Source organism: Macrobrachium rosenbergii, chromosome 20 (assembly GCF_040412425.1).
Source record: "Macrobrachium rosenbergii isolate ZJJX-2024 chromosome 20, ASM4041242v1, whole genome shotgun sequence".
NCBI lineage: Eukaryota > Metazoa > Arthropoda > Malacostraca > Decapoda > Palaemonidae > Macrobrachium > Macrobrachium rosenbergii.
In genome coordinates this window covers 10,505,802-10,526,925 of record NC_089760.1, presented here as the reverse complement: position 1 = coordinate 10,526,925, position 21,124 = coordinate 10,505,802, and the positions used below count along the sequence as shown (strand labels likewise).

Genomic DNA, 21,124 nt, shown 5'->3' with positions numbered 1-21,124 from the left:
ATATATATATATATATATATATATATATATATGTGTGTGTGTATATATATATATATATATATATATATATATATATATATATATATATATATATATATATATATATATATATATATATATATATATATATATATATATATATATACTCCAGCTGACCAACCCATCACTGCCTGGGAAAACTCTGAAGGACTCAGAAAAATTTTCCTGCACCTCTTTGTACTGACTGCCCCTTTTATCTAGGAATTACTGTGCTGATTGTCCCTTATAGTCAAATATTACTGAGCTGACTGTCCCATTTATCCAGGTATTACGGTGGTGACTGACACTTTTATCCAGAAATTACTGTATACTGTACTAACTATCCCTTTTATCCAAATATTATTGTGCAGAATGTCCCATTTATCTGGGTATTACGGTGGTGACTCCCATTTATCCAGTTATTACTGTGGTGACTGTCCCTTTTATCCAGGTATGACTGTACTGACTGCCCTATTTATCCAGGTATTACTGACTGACTGTCCCTTTTATCCAGGTATTACTGTAGTTTCTGTCCCATTTACCCAGTTATTACTGTGGTGACTGTCCCATTTATCCAGATGTTACAATGGTGACTGTCCGTTTTATCCAGGCATTACTTTGCTGACTTTCCCATTTATCCAGGTGTTACTATGCTGACTGTCCCTTTTATCCAGGTATTACTGCAGTGACTGTCCCATTTACCCATGTATTACTGTGCTGACTGTCCCATTTATCCAAATATTACTGTACTGACTGCCCCTTTTACCAAGACATTACTGTGCTGACTGTCCCTTTTATTTAGACATTACTGTACTGACTGCCCCTTTTACCAAGATATTACTGTGGTGACTGCCCCATTTATCCAGGTATTACTGTGCTGCCTGTCCCTTTTATCCGGGTATTACTGTGGTTTCTGTCCCATTTACCAAGTTATTACTATGGTGACTGTCCATTTTATCTGGACATTACTGTGGTGATTGTCCCCCAGGTATTATTGTGGTGACTGTCCCGTTTATCCAGGCATTACTGCCCTGTCTGTCCCTTTTATCCAGGTATTACTGTGATGAATGTCCATCTTATCCAGATATTACTACAGTGAATGTTCCATTTATCCAGGCATTACTGTGGTGGCTGTCCCATTTATCTAGGTATTACTGTGCTGACTGTCCCCTATATCCAAGTGGTAATACTGTGGTTATGTCCCATTTATTCAGGTATTACTGTACTGTCTGTCCCTTTTATCCAAAGATTACTGTGCTGACTGTCCAATTTGTCCAGGTATTACTGTGGTGACTGACCCATTTACCACCAAGTAAACCTAAACACAACCCTCACTTAACTGAAAAGCCCCCACTAAACCTAAACACACCCCCACTAAACCCAAACACACACTTCCACTAAAGCTAAACTCACTGTCCTGCTAAACCTAAAACCTAAAACTTTGATACATAATTATTAATCACAGGAAAGAAAAGCATTTTCAATTATGTATTTCTATAGCAGTGACTACATGAAATAAGGTATGATAAACCTTTCGAGTTTATTTACTACATAAGTTACAAAGGGAAGGGGAAGGGGGATGAGGAAGCGAAAGGGGAAGGGGACATGGGTTTGAAACCTACCTATTATCTAAGTTGGGTGAAGTGATGGACACGTGCAAAATTTTGTCTAGATCGGTCAAACGGTTACAAAGTTACAAAGGGAAGAGGGAGGGGGGATATGGGTAGGGGAAGGGGAAAGGGGTATGGGTTTGAAACCTACTCTATTGTCTAAGTTGGGTCAATTGATGGCCATGTGCCAAATTTTGCTTAGATTGGTCAAGTGGTTACCAAGTTAAATGTACCTTAGTTTAACCAGACCACTGAGCTGATTAACAGCTCTCTTAGGGCTGGCCCGAAGGATTAGACTTATTTTACGTAGCTAAGAACCAATTGGTTACCTAGCAACGGGACCTACAGCTTATTGTGGAATACGAACCACATTATAGTGAGAAATGAATTTCTATCACCAGAAATAAATTCCTCTAATTCTTCATTGGCCGGCCGGAGATTCGAACGCGGGCCCTGTGGAGTGCTAGCTGAGAACAGTACCGACCAGTGGTCACCAAATAAGTTATAAAGGGAAGGGGGAAAGGGGATGGGGGAAGGCGGGGTCGAAGAGGGTACGGATTTAAGACCTACGCCATTATCTAGGTTGGGTCAAATGATGGCCATGTGCCAAATTTTGTCTAGATTGGTTAAGTGGTTACCATAAGTTACAAAGGGAAGGGGGAAGGGGGGGACGGGAAGGGGAAGGGGATGGGTTGGGAAGGGAAAGGGGGTATGGGTTTGAAACCTACCCTGTCATCTAAGTTGGGTCAAATGATAGCCACTTGCCAAATTTTGTCTAGACTGGTCAAGCGGTTACCACATAAGTTAAGAAAGGACGGGGGAAGGGGAAAGGGGAAGGGGATACGGTTTGAAATCTACCCTATTATCTAAGTTGGGTCAAATGATGGCCATGTGCCAAATTTTGTCTAGATTGGTCTCGCGGTTACCTAATAAGTTACCAAGGGAAGGGGAAACGGGGATGGGGGAAGCGGAAGGGGATGGGGAAGGGAGTACGGGTTTGAAACCTACTCTGTTATCTAAGTTGGGTCAAATGATGGCCACGAACATATTTTGTCTAGATCGGTCAAGCGGTTCGGATTTCTATAGCTCCCAAACACACAAAAATACATACAGACATACAGTACAAACCCATACATACAGATATACAAACATACAAACATTCACTTTTATACAAAAGATATTAGCACTACAGAGTAAAACTCATCATTTTACTTTTATTATTTTGACTCGGTTAAAAAGACACCTTTGTAGACGTATTGGTAATAATCATAAACTCAGTTCGTCCAAATCCCCTGTTCCTTATGAAGAGTGAAACGAGTTAGCAAATGGCCTCAGATTTTCTACTGATTACTGCCAATACATCTAGACATCTTGCTAAAAATATAAGGTGATTCTTCGTCTTTCGCTGATTATTATTATTATTATTATTATTATTATTATTATTATTATTATTATTATTATTATTATTATTATTATTATTGCTGTTGTTGTTGTTATCTTATTAGTGTTTTTATTATCAACCCTGTTTTTTACCATAAGTAACTTTTTACTGGACTTCTTGCTTTCCCCAAAACGTTACCTGTTTTGATACATAATTTATGTGGCGATTATCACAAGACTAATAACTTCCTGGGCAGAAGTCAATATTCCATACATGTTTGGTTGTTGTAATTTACTACAGAACATAATTTGACACAAAATTTACACAACCTACAAGAGTAGAGGTCCAGAGGAGCACGTCTATAATAATCATCTATCTCTATTCAGGGCCTAATGTAATATGTGAGATCATCATTCTAAATGAATGAATAGAGTAGTCATCCCTCTTAACATAATGGAACATCAGAAAGAGATCAGTGTCTGTCACATCCTATTCCGGCTCAGTTCCTATTTCATGGCTTATCACTCAACTAAATTGGTTTTCCCTCTCTTCCAAGCGGTCCTCCAGACGAGATTCGCTGATTTCCCCTATATGACAGAACGGTCACAGTATAATCGATGCCGTTGTAGGGTGGCCGATACACGAACTAGAATAACACATGTACTTGTAAATGTTCAGACTTGTACATTTACATTTGGATTTCTTCCAGTAGATACCAATAGATGTATCATGTTAAAGTGTTATGCCGAAAAAATTTGTGCAACTTGTAATCTCACTTGAAATTAAGTCAACGATTGGAAATTCTTGTCGTAGGCATAGAAGTAGCAACGTCAGAATTATTTAATAAGTTCAGGACACTTTAATAGGAATTAATCCTGAGGAGTTACGAAGTTCTGTATTGCATATAAGAGTCCTTTTTTTTACGCAGGACTAACATAATAACCTTATGCTGCCTATACTGTATGCGTTAGATCCTCAGGTTTCACAAACGTGTACTGTATGTTTTTTGTAGTAAGGTAATTCAACGATGATGTAATTACCTTCAAAACAACTCCGACAGGTAGGTTACGAATTTATTTGTTTTGCTGTTATTTTTCAATATTAGCACGAAGGCTTTGGCAAAACGTTGACTTGATTTTTGTGAAAATTTTACCAAAGCTGGGGCTCATAACTGACAACAATAGATCACCTTTTGGCGGAGATCAGGAATACATGAGGAACCTTTGTTATGGAGAATGGGGGATTATTCAGCCTTGTCTGAGTTTGTCAACGGGGACAGTTTTCGCTATACGTTCCCACACTCAACAGATTTTAACATGTGAAAGCAAAATACAACTTCATAAAACTATAAGTTTTTCTTTTATTTATAAGATATTGGCTTAGAGCTTTAAAAGGTTTACAGTTACAATGCAAAGTCCTCGTGATAAACTGAATATGATTTGTTGGTTTCCTTACACTAAAATATTTGTGGCTTGGAAATATATTTTCTTAACCGTTACTAACCTTAAATTTATATTGGCTTGGAAGCATATGTACATCATTAAGCGATGTGTTTGTTGTATATTTACTTTGAATGATCAACTTTGGCTTCATTTACGGGTTGCATCTTACTGATCTAATTCCCCTTATTCACAATTATGGCTTTCAGTTAATAAGTAAAACTCTCTCTCTCTCTCTCTCTCTCTCTCTCTCTCTCTCTCTCTCTCTCTCTCTCTCTCTCTCTCTCTCTCTCTCATAGCAAATGCACATAATCTTTGTTGCATTCTAAATTAAATATGTAGAGTTACCTCCCGACTCATATACTGTAGCATAAGATTTGATCGTCAAAACTGAATGGGATGCGATTTTCTTTTGACATTTCACGTTTATTCTGTTCGTTCTTCTCACAATACTGTAAACGTTTATGAATAAAATAAGCTAAAACGCTTGTTGTCACTTCCCATAAATATATCACCAATATCATTCTTTTAAAACATGCTATTTTTATTATTTGAAAATTAGTGAGTTCTGCATCTTGATATCGTTCTATCTAGTAATCTAGTTAGTAAGATATATATATTATATAATAAAGGTGGCATAAATACAGTGCTAGAAATTGTTAAAAATACGGTTAAACATACAGTTCCAGAAGTGTCTTAAAATTAATATTGAATTTGTCCGTAAAGGATAAGTATTTAACTTTTAACATAAAACTATATAAACAAACCAGTGTAGTGGGCTCTTCTTTGATTCCTGCATTTACTAATATTTTCATCTGCCACATAGAAGAACTGTTTTTTAATAAGTGTCCTTTAAATCTGTTTTTTAAGAGATACTTAGCAGATGCGCCTGTGCTTTTTAAAGAAGCGAAGTATAAAAATTTATTCTTTATTTTCTTAAATTGTTTTCATTCATAGATTTTTCACGCCAACATTAGTTTTGCAATGACTTAGAATCTGATAAAGAACTGGCTTTTTAGTTTTCTGTAAAAGAAAACTTGTACCGGCTTTGTCTGTCTGTCCGCCCTCAGATCTTAAGAACTACTGACGCTAGAAGGCTGCAAATTGTTATGTTGATCATCCACCCTCCAATCATTAAACATACCGAATTGCAGCCCTCTAGCCACAGTAGTATTTATTTTATTTAAGATTAAAGTTAGCCATAATCGTACTTCTAGCAGCGCTGTAAGTACCAACAACATAGGCCACCACCGGACCGTAGCTGATTTTCATAGGCCGCAGCTGAGAGTTTTATGGGCCCGGGCTGAGGCCACCACCGGGCAGAAAACTCGATTGCACCGAAGAAACTTCAGGGCATTTTTTACTTCTCGGGGTAATGATGAATTTTTAATGTGTGTTTTCAGAAAGACGACTTACAGGGATGGGTACGAATTTCTTTAGCTTAATGCTTGTAAAACTGCATTATGTAGGACCTAATGTTAATTGTGCAACAATGTTAAATTTCATGAGGAGGCCATTTTTATTTTTAAAACTGCTTTGTTAGAAACTGTTATCTCAGTTACTTGAAAAAATTAAATAATTTGTAACCTACATTTATAGACCTAAGACAAGTTCTTTTGATGTCCCTTAAATAGAAGTGTATATATCTTTGCCTTATATGTTCACATATAACCAGGCAAAACATGAACTTACCGTTGCAACTTAGTAATATTCATCCACACGATAAATATAATTTTTTTAACAGATTTGGTACGCTCTTCAACCGGCAATTTATTGATCCCATACGTTATTTTGGAACCAGTGGGGGTCTCCAGTCGTCTATGGAAGGTTGTCATTGATTTTCAGTGGGGTGTTAGCCATCGGACTGGATGAGTTATATCGAAGAGGATTACCGTTTATCTCATATCCACACTGAAAGTGAAAACGAACTTATACAGTAGTGATTTTCGGATTTTACCTCAAGCAGCAGACAGCCGTTCATTACCCATTGTCTAGTTCCCTGTCATTCAACAGTTTTCAACGGAACTCAACAACGATTCTAGTGCAGTGCCGTTACACATTGCATAACAGCCCATTCCCCCATTCCACATTTTTTTCCTTTCCGGCTAACTTTTGTTGCTTTTCCTCTCCCTATTGTTAAAAGTCTTATACATAAAAGATTTTCGGGCAGTGAGTTCTCTCTCTCTCTCTCTCTCTCTCTCTCTCTCTCTCTCTCTCTCTCTCTCTCTCTCTCTCTCTCTCTCTCTTTCTCTTATATTCCGGGGGGGGGGATATACAATCTTCCCTATTTTACAATTAGCGTTACTGTTTTTCTATCCTTTAGACTGTCGTGTTCCATTTCCCTGTAAGTCCTTTAGCGATTCATTATTTTCAGTCTTAGATTTAATTAAGTTTTGTGCTAATGGTTACAGTGCCAATATGTTCTTTTATTGCTCGTCGTTTTTGCTTATACATTAAAAATTATGCTTATGTATACTAGTTACATTTGGTATATATTTTGAAATTATATTCCTTTTCAATCTTACTTCCGATACGTAGATTTTTATAGCCCTAATGATGGAAATCTAATTCTTAAGACTTAGATGAAACAAATAATTATGTGACTTTACAGGATGAAGGTTCTGTTAGCCATCATATCTATCAATCTACCTAGCTATATATATATATATATATATATATATATATATATATATATATATATATATATATATATATATATATATACATGTATATATGTGTATATATGTGTATATATTTGTGTGTGTATATATGCATATATATATATATATATATATATATATATATATATATATATATATATATATATATATATATATATATATACATATACAGTATATATGTATGTAAACTGTTTATTAAATTTTCATCAGCAAACCCCGTTATACCCAAGACAGTTATGTAACCCTTCTAAAACTCCTCCTTATAGTCCTTCACTTTTTTCGACTTTCATAACATTTCATAGCAGTCGTCTCATATATGTATATTGCCCAATGAATAATGTTGCGAAAAAATATTTTAAAGTCAGTTCTAGCTAAATTTCTTTAAGCTTAAATAAAAGCATAAGTGCTGCATGCAATTTTATATTACGTTTTTATTTCAAGTAAAACTCTCTTGATCCTTGGCTTTGATGTGTTTGCGAATGTTAAACTTATCGATGGTTACTTTGATTCTAGTCAGTGCAATACATCCCTAACCTCTAAAATGAGAAAACCAGCAGAGAGAGAGAGAGAGAGAGAGAGAGAGAGAGAGAGAGAGAGAGAGAGAGTCGCTTAAATCCTTCAGTACATTTAAGCCTAACGGAACAAAAGGACTAGTGCTTCTCTAATTATGCTGCGAGTCCTTAACCACCTTAATCCCATTCAGATGAGGGCATCAATTAATATAACGTATTGCTTGTGGTATCCCTATTGTGCAGACCGAGAAAATCTCTGAAATCTCCCGGATTTTTGTGCTGGCCATTTTTTACATTCTTAAGAGGCCTGTGAAATCTGTTGTGCGCTAAGATTGTTTGTATAAATAAAGATGAATCTTAGTGATATGATCTGTAATGGTAATGTTTACCATATATCCCCTCCTTATGGCTTATGATTGGAGTACCGGGCTCACATTTTAATCCTGTGCTCTAAGAATGATAATCCCTACTTCTCCATAAGGGAATCCTGACTATATATTTTTCAAGGTCTCATTGGGCAGTTTAGGTAATTAGAAATTTTGCGGTATGCTTGGATCTGGTGGGTAATTAGAAACCTTGAGATTTTCTAGGATAAGGTGTGTAATTAAGAATTTTATCATTTTTGATACTTGCTAGAAACGCTGGAAGTGTTATCTGACTAGGAAACTCGTTTTTCTTGGGTTCGTTACGCAACTAGAGATGTATTTTGCTTGAACACACTGTGGTATCAGAAAACCTGACCCGCTCACTGGTATTTTAAATATTGTTCTTGCGTATCCATTTGCAGTGAAAAATGTAAAATGTTTGCAATACCAGTAATTCATTAGTTTTCCTTTATTGCTGCATGCTTGAGAAGGAAAAGGTCTGACATTTAAAAGAAAAGCCTTCAGTCAATTGTTTAAGGGCTTTAATCCCCTTCTAGTTTTCGCCTATTTTCGTTTCTGTTTTCCTGGCAAAGAGTAGATATTGGCATTGGCTCAGCCGTTACGTCGGCCTATGTAGATATGTAGCCTACTGTTCAATACCGAGCAGGGATTTTTATTATATTGTTCTCGAAAATGCTTCAACAAAATAATAGTAGTGAAAAACAGACAAGAGTAAATTCCACTTAGGTTTACATTTCGTTTTCAATTCCATTAGCAGAAAATGGGTATGCAGAGATTAACTAAAAGAAATATATATATATATATATATATATATATATATATATATATATATATATATATATATATATATGCATACATATTTATATATATTCACGAAGAATCTACTGGTCACTTTTAGCAGATATATATGTACACGTAATTGCAATAGCCACAATGCCCTCTTAACTTCTCGAATTCTTCGCGCTTTTTTGGATACTCTTGTCACTACAAAGCCTTAAGATCAAGCGTAAGAAATATGAAGAAATTATGATGTCCGGTGGGAAAGGAACCAGGGTCCCTAATCAGAACGAGGTACCATTGTCGAGAATGGTACCTCGTTTTGATTAGGGGACCCAGGTTCGTTTCCTGCTACCGGACATCATAATTCCTTCATATTTCTTGCACTTTGATCTTAAGGCTTTGTGGTGACAAGCGCATCCAAAAAAGTGCAATGAATTCGAGAAGTTATGAGGGCATTATATATATATATATATATATATATATATATATATATATATATATATATATATATATATATATATATATATATACACACATATATATAATACATATCTATGCATCCATATTATATATTATAATATAGAATTTAACGTTAAGTAAATACAATAGACCTCTGAGAGGAATTCTGGCGTTATATAACCTAGCAGCGTCGTATTTTTTACAATAAAAATTAAAAAAAAACACTTTTTCTAAGAAAAGACTGATGTCGATACTGCTAAAAACAGGAGAGATGATCGGTTCCGTACAAAATAAGGGTCTTAATAATGTCAGTTGTTAGGGTAAGTGTCTACTTCAAAGAGAGATGCTCGGAGCAGAAATGGTCAAAACAAGTCTCAACTCAGTAAAAAAAGATTTCATCCCTCATTAACGGTATCTTCAAAGGAGGAGAAAGAGCAAGAGATTAATATCTGACGTATTAGTTGCATATGACGATACTTTCCATGGCAAACATGGAAATAGTATACTGCTGTTAAGATACCTAATCTCTTTTGGTTAAAAAGTATTAATTAAATGTACACCAACAGTAGTTATTCAGTCTCTGCTCTTCAAAACCTGCAAACGTACATTTTGGTCAGTAATGGGAAACATTTTTCCTCTTAAACAAGACGTATTTATTCGTTCAGTTTATAATAAGTTCTCCGTATCTCATGCTCAAGGTGGTGATAGAGCAGTGTGACTCAAACACAGACTGTCGAACAAGACTGTTTGTTGTCGAGTTACATTATTGTGTGTTGTGACACATGATAAATAAAGCCATATAATAATGCTCCTGATACAGGAATTTAACGGAGCCACAAAACAGTAAATACAAAATAACTAATCTATTATATATATATATATATATATATATATATATATATATATATATATATATATGTATGTATGTATGTATGTATGTATGTATGTATATATATATATATATATATAAGATTTAAATATATATATATATATATATATATATATATATATATATATATATATATATATATATATATATATATATATATATATATATATATATATATATATATATATATATATATATATATATATATATATATATATATATATATATATATATAAGATTTAAGGATCGGCTACCGCCTTTGAGGTCGTCTGGTGTTGCTATAATTACGATTGTCCTAAATGTAATTTAGGAAAATATGTAGAATCCACCAGCAGGCTTCTCAGGGTTGAGGGCCGATTCCCACAAGCGGGGTAATTTATAGAACCGGGTGCCGATTGGCGAAACCAGAACGCAACCACACCATTAAATGCAAAACGGAGATCAGATATGAGGATTTTAAGACTGCTGGTTATACAAATACCCCACAAGGAACACTTATTCTTGAAACACTAAATATTAGACAACGAGTTCCCTCGTTGAACTATCAAAAAACCGCTGTACCCTTGTATTTGTCTTAACTTTCTGCCTTTCTCTGAATTTTTTTAAATGTTTCGTTTTATTCTTAGTATGTTCTTAGCTTATAGAATGGTAGGTTAGCCTCCAGTGGTTTTTTTTTAAAGTGCGTCTGTGTTTAAGTGTGTTTTCTGGCTTTTACTATTTTGTTTCTAAGTGCGTCTGTGTTCTTAACAATTTTATCATTTTGTATTCTTTTCTTATCTGTTTTTTTCCGCTTGCTTTTAACGTCTTTTTAAAATAAAGTCTTGTAAATACCTCTTTTAATGACTTTATATTAATACGTTGTATTTTACTGTCGTAGGTCTCCTTGATGATGTGATTACGAATCATGAAACGTCGGAATAAATGGTAACTTTGTCATCTGCTTCTGTATACCTGCCCTTGATCTGGATGCGAATGTGATGTGCGCTGAGTTCGCCTTTGCTCCTTGAGATATATATATACGTATATATATATATATATATATATATATATATATATATATATATATATATATATGTGTGTGTGTGTGTGTGTGTGTGTGTGTGTATGTTATATATATATGTGTGTGTGTTTGTGTCTGTCTGTGTGTATGTACAATTTAGAGAAACATTGGTTATACTCTTAACCTTAAAGAATTAACTTGTCTGTTAAGTGATATGTTTTGATCTTGTATGTATTTTGTTAGAAATTACGTATATACAACTTACAAGACGTTATACGATTTACTTCTGAAAAAAATATATCAAAAACATCCAAATGACGACGCTAGTAAAACTTTTTAATTGGGAATAGGTAGTTAGGTAATAATTACCTCTAGGGAGAAACAGGACAGTTCATTTAACTTTTTAATGGAAAAAATAGTACTTGAGAAAGACTTGCCTTTAACAAGGCACTGTCAAGTCTAGAGAAGAAATATGAAGTTCACATTTTTAACTGTTGATATAATTGCAGGTGATGGATCTATAAGTAGGAAAGTAAATTTTGAAGGAACAATTAATTATTATACACAGTACAAAATGCTATGAAATTTTGCGGTAATACTTGATCTCTTGAGTAGATATTATGTGGATAACTAATTTAATCATTGTTTTTATGATAGTTTGGGGAGGGGGCGAGGCCGCTAAGATCTCAACAGTTTGGCACAAGCTACCCTGTTTAGCAGGCAGGTAGTTATAAGATATTTTACTTCATATCCAATTTTTATTTTATATTTCTTAACACTGCTCCCATAAACATCCTCGAAGGATCCTTTTCTGGATTAAGACTAACTTATGTAGCCATAAGTCCTCCTTCCTTTATTTGTCCTTTCTTTCTTTTCATTCTTCCTTTGAAAGGTGTACAATTTGTTTTTAATAGGTAATTAAGGTAATATGGGGAAATAATCAGAATTAGTATCGTGAGGTCCAGAGCTGTCGCCGGGAACCTCAGGCCATCCTGGCTTCAAAACAAAAATCTACATGACACACCGAGACTCTCAGGAAACACAAATCCAGCGCTCCCGGTTCAAGCGATCTTTTATGCATTTTTCAGAAGATACTTTGTGTCCTTGTCAGAACTATTTACTAATGTATGTGAGACATTACAAGCTTTCTAACCATGTGTAATTTGAAACCTCTTCCTAATTTGTATATTGAATTGTTGACCATTCTTCAGGTGTGAGAAAACGCATCTGACTGTACATAGACGCCCCTCCGCTTTCTTCTAATGTCAAATTCTACTTTTCCACTCGCAAGAGTTCTTGCCTCGTCAGAGATTTTGTATTAATAAATTAGAATACACTTTGACTGCCTCGTACTCGCCGCCTCGTTATAGTATAATCATCCGATCCATCTGTAAGCGAGCAATAAAACTTACGACAAATTCATAAGCTCTCTCTCTCTCTCTCTCTCTCTCTCTCTCTCTCTCTCTCTCTCTCTCTCTCTCTCTCTCTCTACGCTTTTAAAACATGACCATCCTTCAATGTTGTTCACTTACACAGATTTAATAAACTTAATGTTATCAGAGAAAAAGAAATTCCCGTTGCAAAGGTCTGCTTTTCACGATTTATAGCCAAGGTTTCAGGAAATGGGGTACTGCTTTCAAAGTAATAAGCCAAGTGGCTGCCGTTGCTGAGTGGTGTACTGATCGGAAGAAGTTGGCTTGGTCCATGAATTACTCCGTGCCTCACACCCAATAACCCACCCACCTGCCAACGGGTTCAAGCATCTGCTGGAGTTAAAAAAAAAATTGACAAACGGCTTTAACTTCAATATACTTGCGAAGACCGAGAAAAATGTATAGCTGTAACAGGTACTGGGAGACTACTTAAGCAACCTATTTCTTTCCTTCAAGAGCAGATGAATTACATGACATTATTGTCATGTGATTCTTCTATACATTATCGATACATTAAGTAGGTGTCTGAGAAAACGTCTGCCCATCTGCAGATGTAAGTTATTCTTCGTGGGGCCCGGAATAAATTCCATCTCGTTTGATAAATCAAAGACTGATTAATTTGCTCTTTCGAGTATATTCTATTCATTCGAAAAGCTGAGGTACAGCCCAAGTAAATAGCGTCCAAAGGTAAACTTTTATGTTATGTTTCAGTCCTCATTTACATGTCTCATTTCTGATTTTGATCGTTTAGTGGACATGATTGTGTTTTAATCGTGTATACACATGGGCGAGTCTATCAGGAAGATTTTAGTTTTCCTTTTTTGATTTGCCTGTTGATAGAGGAATGACTACATAACAGTTATAGATGAAATCAAGAAAGTGTTGCATTAGTACTTGGGGAAAATATCTTTTACCTTGCGCCGTCTGTCGGTATATCTGACAGTAAGGTAATACTAAAGAACTCTCACAGATGACTGAACACTCAAGGCAAAAAAAAAAGGTGTCTTAAAGGTGTTTTATATGCCCCAGGTAAATGTGAATTGTAGATCCTACTGTCTTTTCCTTCAAAATTTTTCTTATTATTTTTCTAAATCCAAAAACTCGATACAAAAAGAGATAAATTTACCATGCATTTCAAGACAGCTTTTTAAAATTTAGTACATCATAGAGGGGGAAAAGTTCGTCTAGGAAACATTTCACCTTTATTGCAAGTAACACAACAACAAAACAAAGTTTTGATCTTGAACGTTCTACCAGGCAAATTATATCTAGTTAAATCTTGTCCCTTGACTTCCAAAAGGTGTCATGCTGAGAGAGTAAACGAGCTATGAGTCTTAGTGCTTAAACGAGAACACGTCGTGTTAAATTAGCTTTTCAAAACCAGGCTACACTTTCATGATAACAGCTGTCATATGGTCGTAGGTATTTTTTTGCAAAGTGCTTTGGGAATTAATTTCTAAAAGGTAATTAAGCCCTAAAATCTTAAAATATGATTGATTGTTACAATTAGATGTTTTGCTGACGCTGTGTTATTATGTTATCAACATGATTTTTGAAGTACTAAATTGCTTTGTGCAAAACTGTACTTTCTCCCATTTTACACATACAGTTTATGAGTTTAGGCTTTATATTGGTCGCAGTGGTATAACGTCAACATTGCAGCAAATTTTATAATTTGAAATATCACACCACTATTTATCTGAAGTGCCTAGGCCCATGTACAGCTGGGAATTTCTGTTGGCTGCATATAAAGACATGTTGAGCGTTATTAATCAATCTGTTCGTCTGAACACGGAATATTTCATATACATATAAGTGTACTGATATGTGCCCATCGAACCTTGTCAAATAAGGGAGCTAAAAAAGAAACGTTAGTTCTGTACCCTCGCTGCCCATCAGATCATTGTTGCCAGATGTTGTTTCAGTTACTATTAAATTGTACAGATAAGGATCAGCAAAAAGCTAAACACAGTTATGGTCTTTCATGGGGTGACATCAATTCGGTCCTGTCGTTTGATGTAGACGATGGTTATCATATTTGTTAAAAAAAAATGTAACGATATATGGGAAAAAACTCACAATTAGCCAAGTGTTGCAAAATTACCAATCAGTTATCATGGTGGAGGTGGGTTGGTATGGATTGCATGTATACGAAGCTAAATTTACTCGCTAAAGTGTTTTGGTTACGTAGTTGATAGATTCCTCCCTGACGTTTAATTTTTTCAACAACCATTTGACTCAAGAGTGAGCTCTAAATAAATAACTTCTTCATATTACTTAACCTTGGTAACATCACGATCTATGTCTGGGTCCATGAGGGAACAGAGTCACAGCTTTCGGAAATATCACCGGAGGGTAAACCTTAATTTCCCTTGCATATGAATTTCATATCTCATGAAGCGAGTTTCCCTCTCCCTCTTCCCACCAGGGCTCCTGTCTTGCTGAATGTATTGTGCTTTTTCATGGGTGTCTTTTTCGTAATCCACTGTTCCATTATTCTTCATAATTTTTTCTAATTGGAAGATATTAATTTTTCTTAATTAACTTATTCATCATAAAATGGTTCGAGATGTGAATTCCAGATTCTTTTTGGATGAGAATTAATCCATTTCAGATGAGTCTGGATTTATGAAATTTATATTGCGATATATTGTAAAATAAAAAAAAAATATTTAACTTTTTGCCATTTTATCCAAAACTAGGATTAATTGAACTCCTACTGAAGGCCGAGTATATATATGTGTATATATATATATATATATATATATATATATATATATATATATATATATATATATATATATATATATATATATCTATACATGAAACTACAAATGTTGTTTATCACTTATAAATTCCCTTCGGTGATCATTCCCCATCGGGGATATTCCTGAGGTAGCGTGAAATTGATATTAAACAACATTTTTATCTGCATGAATATATATAAATCACTGTGTGATAAAATTTCATATATATATATATATATATATATATATATACATATATTATATATATATATATATATATATTTATATGTATATATATATATATATATATATATATATATATATATATATATATATATATATATATATATATATATATATACAGTATACTGCATGTTTAGAAAGTATAACGAATATCCTAATCACTAAAGTCATGTCATTCAAGAAGATTCTGTGAAATCCCACTAAAGGAGTTAACGATATCCCATTTTCATACTGTTGTCTTGGCGTGGTATAATTTACAAGTCAATATGGAAATTCAAAACTCTCTATAATAATTTTTTATTAGGTATATTTCAAGAAACATTCTGCTTTGTATTTAGGGCTCACAAACGTATACAACTCAGCACAGTGGCTGTATAAGATCTTAAGCTATTATTAGTTCCGAAGGAGAGTATAACTAAGAGGATTGTGTCCAGTGGCATCGACAAGCGTACATTACAGCTGGATTAACTATAAATGTTTCTTTTCAGGGGAGAATATATTGATAGGTCTGTAGTGGAGAGTGCAGGAGATAAAAGATTTATGCTGTCGAGCATTTCTATCAGTAACTGCATACAGTTGTAAAAACAGGAGAAAATCTGACACTATGACTTGGTACACTAATGAATTTACTCCTCAAAACCTTTGAGAATTTAGGTTATTAATCAGTTCGATTTACCAAAACTTATCCTTTGACCAATACTGTCAATTCTTACGTCATTTTCACTAGCTCTCTCACTGATTACATACTATTGCCATTAAATGTCCAAGTTAGAAAGGAATGGAGAATCAAGAAATGTATATGAAAAGTTAAAAAATCAAAGATTTCAGAAACTGAATGGAAAGTTTGTTTCCTGGCTTCAGTTTTCGGGCCTGGTTTCCTTGGTATTTGCATTGATTTTACCCAACGTGTAATTCAACCCTTGAATTAAAACTATTTAACTACCTAGCAAAGCGTCCCCCCGACTCCAACCCCGCCCCCTGTCCCCCTCCCTCAAAAAAGTATTGGTCTGTTGTCAACGATTCAGTGTCAGTCGTACTGATTCAGTTAATTTCTAGTCCTGGTTCATTATCTATCGTTATGATTGCTCAGTGCTCAACATTTTTACTAATTTTCCAATTCTGCTCATTACAGGCTTCTATGGTGTACTGAGAATCCCAGATAACAGACACCTTATTCATCACCACCAAATTGATATTTAACAGACACAATTTAAACATAGATAATGAAATGCTATTTAGTGCATGTAGCGTGTAATTTAAAATTAAATGCCAAGACAAAATATATATTTTGAAAGACATGAGAGAAAATAAATAACTATAAGTATAATTCTGAATGGTATAATAAAAATCGTAATTCCTATAACTAAAAACAGAACATGAAAGTGTTCCTTTTCTTTAAACAAAAATATCAGGTTAAATATGATGGCTTGTTCAGCCTTCCCCCCGCCCCCTCTGCGTAGAAACTGCACCTGACCATAGAATTTCACATAAGATATCTTGTTGTTCGCACATGTTGGCTCAGTAATAAAAAAAAGAGAGAAAAAACAAAACCAAAAATACATCAGCTAAAACAAAAACGGTCTAGAACTGATATGAAAAAGGTAACGGACAGGCTGACGGAGGACACCTTTAATGGTGTCCCATTTCTCCCAAAGGCAGAGACCCATGACGTCATTCATCCAAACAAAGATATGTTATAGTCCCAAACTTTCCCCCTTTGTTCTTCTTCCAGTGCGTAGGCTTGTATTTTAGGATACTATAGCGAAACATAAGCACACATTGTGGAAAAATGTATCTCATAAGAATTGAGAGGCAGAAATACACATTATCAAGGAAGGAAATCTTCTGTCTTTAAAGCAACAAGGTTCACAAACTTGCGAATCTTTCTCAAAAACTGTTGGACATTGATTATACTGTATTTTGAAATATTTTTTTTTATTATATTTTAGGATTATTTATTTAATTATGTTTTGGGATTCTTCTTTAAATCATATTTTGTGAAATTCTCCTTTCAATTGTAATTTGGGATCCTTCTTTTGATCATATTTTGCGATTCTTCTCTTAATTACATTTTGGAATTCTTCTTTTAATAATATTTTGACATTCTCCTTCTAATTACTTCACTGTTACACGAACAGTAAGCTTACTGAAGACAGCAGCGAAGTGGAAGACAAATACCCTAGTTCTGGCACAAAAGAGAAGACAGGCGGATTTCCATACGTTCCTTAATCTTAGCCATACATATTGGGAATGACACCATTCATCTCCATTAAGCAACTGGGTTTTACCGCTCCGGGAGGGAAGATAGACATCGCCGTAGAGATATGTCAGCTTGTCTTTCGGGAAATAGAACCCATCTATAACATGACCGGGGTCATTTCCCTCGCGAAGGAAGACTTTTTGTCATTCATCCTCGTGCGATTCTTTAAGATAATAACGGAAAGCGCTTGCTACGGTCATTTCTCAAGGTTGGTTTTTTGGCCTTTTTATCGTTCACAAGCATTACCTGAACATATATACAGGGACCAAGGAAAATTTTTTGACAACATTAACGTAGAGTCAATGTAAAGGTTTTTGAGGAGTGATTGACAGCAGGTGACAGTGATGCATAAATGAAGCATATCTTATAATATGTAGGAGAGAGAGAGTGACCACTCTGGTGTAAAGCAGGGTCTGAGGGAAGGGTGTCATCTCTTCCTGGTTATTCAAAATCTTTATGGATGAAGTGAAGTGAGAAGTCAAGAAAAAAAAAGAGGGCTGAAAATGTAAAATTGATAAATGGGAACTGTTGAAATGGGAAAAGTTTAGGTGTGTGAAAAGGTGGATCAGAGTATTTTGAGATGGCTTAGCCAAGTGCAAAGAATGGGCGATGCTGAGTAGGTGGAAAGAGTGTATAATTCTGGAATTGTTTAGGGAAGGAAGAGAAATGCTATAAAGGATTGGAAAGATGATGTGACAGAGGTATTGGCAATGAAGGGCGTTAGTTTTCAGGAAGCGTGAAACTGTGCAAGACGGAGATGAATGAATGCCGCTGTCCGAGTAGGAACGTTAAAACAGCTCCTGATAAGCCTCTTGTACACGTATATATAGTTAAACTGCACTCGGTGTTCATCCTCGATTCAGCGGTTAAAGAGAACTTGATAATGAAAATCAATCTTTTTTCTGGATCAGTGTTAGGTTATTTGAATTATCATTTTTATTATCAATCAACAATTGTTTACTTGCCGTAACTGATACCCTACGTTATTTCTCTGAGTTTAAGTGTAAAGGGTTCGGATTTAAGGATCCCGCAGGAAAATTCTATGTTGCATGTAAAACTCTTCTTAGTCTGTTACCTTGTTTCCACTAGAAAACATATTTTATTAATCAACGAGGGCTTCAAAGCCTGGATAGTGGGATTTCTTCAGTGCATTAAGAATTTTCGAAATGTATCGCCCCAATCTCCAATGATGACTCAAAGACACAGTATATTTATGAATTTTATGTAATAATACAGGTATAGAGCATGATATAGTATTTGAATATCGACATGTTTTACTTAATACCGCCACCCCACCAAAGTCATCACATCCTTCGCTTAATATGAAAGTAACAGCACTGGACCAAATTCAGTGTGCTGAATACCGGTTCCAGGTCGCCATCTCAACATATGTTCAAGGCCTAAAAGAGAATCAACAAACGTGTCCACTGACGAACGAATAATCGCATATTCCCATTCCAGTAACTCTGAACACATGTGATGAAAAGAGGCACGACCGATTTGAAATTTTCTGCTTCTGCTGGCATCGGACATTCCCGGGGTTTCCATATGAGCCCGTAATTAAAATCTTTGTGAGACATAAATAGAGGAGAAGGCAAAAATGGATTATTCATTTTTGGGTATGGTTAAAATTCTCGCAATCAAGGTTTTCGCTAATGAGTTTCGGCCATTTTTTTCTGTTTTGTATTTCACCTGATAATTAGCTATTCAGGGACGATCAAAGGTATAATTTTTCCTTTATATTTCAGAGTGCTAACATCTGTCCTATAAATCTAATTATCATCGTGTTGGTATATAAAAAGAAGCATCTCTTAAACGGTACTGGCAAATATATCAAATAGACTCACAGTGAACAAATATGAACTGATATATTGTTACATTATTAAATCTAGTAGATGAGTATCTATGATATTTTTCCGGAATGGCCTTCTTTCGTAATGAAGACGTTTCGCTTCATCTTCTATTTTGATCTATTAATATTTCCTTTGTGTATGAGAAATTTTCCCTCTTAATGCACGAGTAGGTTGATGGAATTGCGAAGGGTAATCCAATATGTACACCTACTGTAATACCAATGTTCTCTTTTATGGGAGAGATGGTATCATAATAAAAATCTGTCTTTCCATACATTCCAGATATGAGAAACACTCCTGAAAATAATTAACAATCTCAACTGCACGAGTTATGCCAGGGACCCATAATGAACCCTTGGATTTGACCTTGAAACATGAGTAATCTACCTGTTTTTGGATGCCATTGAGGTGATTTGGAAGGAGAGATTCAAAATCATCTTCATTGTAAGTATTTAATAATTGATTATTTTCATGTTCAGGGAGTGAATGATCTAAATGATATATAAACTCAACAATGGCCGAGTATGCCTGCCTTTCGCTCAATAATTATTGTTTTACTTGATTGAGTGGAAAAAATATAAGAAGTGACTGATAGGACCGGTCTTTGATGTCCATATAAAAATCATGTACAACTGTATTGAGATATAAAATAACGTAGCCAAAAGAACATTTCATAACTGGTATCTACCCCCAAAAGTTATGTAACGTTTAAAACTAATGTAATGTCTTTATTATCTTCACTATATGGCTGATTATATAGCATCTGTAATCAAAATACGACTTTCAGCTGCAGTCATGGTAGCATAAAGACATAGTGGTCAAAGGTCACATATTGAAACTCTTGATGTATAAATCTCTATGTGAAGCTTTCGGGCTGCTCCAGGGGCAAATGCCCCCTGCTAATATATAAGTACCTTAATCTGCACAATATTCATGTGGACTGGTCTGAAATGGTTTTCCGGACAAAGGCACCGACATCACTCTTTCTGAAGCGACCGTCGTACTAGAAGCTGGTCAGGCTGCTTTTGCCGCAAACAGTTTGTCGTTTTCTAGTATCAGGTTAATACTACACAATTTTCTGGGAGTTTTATCTTGCCGACAACTAAAATTTTGAATAGTTGTGCTGTTGTGGTTCTTCTGACCTAAGTTTTTATAGTCAGTTGATTCTGTTAATAAGGGTTTTCGGCTGAATATTTAAAGAGGAAAGCACTGAGAATGACAAAGCTCTTAAATCTAAGGACGAATTGTGTGCTTCACAGATGCACAAATATTTGTTTTGCTTCTGTGCGTACGTGTAGTTTTATGTATTTTCTTCTACGTGTTTCAGCTTTGCTTTTATATATCGATTCCGATTGGTGGAACCTACGTATAGTCTGACCTATCATAAAACAAAAAGTAATTTGTATCTCTTTTGTATAGGGCATCATCTGTCT

General features: G+C 34.9%; 1 long non-coding RNA gene across 1 annotated transcript in view; it reads left to right on the top strand.

Annotated features, from left to right (window-relative positions):
* The window catches only part of LOC136849043 (uncharacterized), a 39,509-nt gene extending 33,695 nt beyond the window's left edge, over positions 1–5,814 (top strand). Inside the window, exon 3 of the long non-coding RNA XR_010856216.1 lies at positions 5,669–5,814. This is a non-coding gene — a long non-coding RNA (uncharacterized lncRNA). The remainder of the gene's footprint in view (positions 1–5,668) is intronic.
* The last annotated feature ends 15,310 nt before the right edge of the window (positions 5,815–21,124 follow it).